We start from the raw sequence: 964 nt of genomic DNA on the forward strand, positions 1-964 counted from the left end.
CCATGGCTATTTTTTATTGTTATTTATAAACTATCGAAATACACTTTTTGGGGGAGAGGGGGTTAACCCAGCCCCTAACAGAGTCAATCCCCCCGCGCATTCGCTACCGCAGGAAGGAGGAAGGGGCCCGGCCGCGGCCGCACGCACAGCATTGTCCCCCTTCTCCCACAGAACAAATGCTGTCGCGACAGGGCACCTCGCGCCTCGGGCAGATATCGCGATTATTTCTATGCTTTATCTCCCACTTATGCCCTCGTTCGTTTTTGGATTTTTGTTGTTGTTGTTGTTTTGGTTGATTGATTATTATTTTCTACATAAATAAGGAGCTTCACGGAGAAGCTGCCACCCATCCTTCTCACTCCTTTGCCTCGGGTTATTTTTATTCCGTTTCTGTTAAACTGATTGCGAGGAAAAAAAAAAAAACAACCAAAAAAACCAAAACCAAACACAACCAAAACAAAAAACCAATTTTTTTTTTTTTGCCATATATCACTATCTCTCTGGAAAATAAAAAATATTACAACCTCCCAACCTAAAGCACAAGTTCTCTGCCATCCCTCCGGCCACTTTCCCGCCAGCCCTCTAGAAAGAAAAATCTAATTGCCTATTCCGATATTGTATAGGAAGAGATTACTCACATGTGTCATATTTAAGTAGGGACACCGCAAGTCTCTCCTGTTTCAACAAAAGCGCTCTCAGTGTCAGGCTGAATTTACTCCTCCCACCTCAAGGTACTTACGACTTTACAGAGAGGAAGGACACCCGCATCGGGATAAAACTGCTAAATCCTGGGAGGAAGAGAAGGGGGGGAGAAAAAAAAAAAAGAAAGGAGAGGGTGGATCTCGTGGGTCCGGATTGCCAGAGATCAGCGGAGGGAGAAAGGTGCAGGGGAGAGGGAAGGAGGGGACAGCACCCCGGGGAGGCCCTGTGAGAGGGGACAGCGGCCCCCCCCGGGTCCCCCCCC

Source organism: Geospiza fortis, unplaced genomic scaffold, assembly GCF_000277835.1.
Source record: "Geospiza fortis unplaced genomic scaffold, GeoFor_1.0 scaffold333, whole genome shotgun sequence".
Lineage (NCBI taxonomy): Eukaryota > Metazoa > Chordata > Aves > Passeriformes > Thraupidae > Geospiza > Geospiza fortis.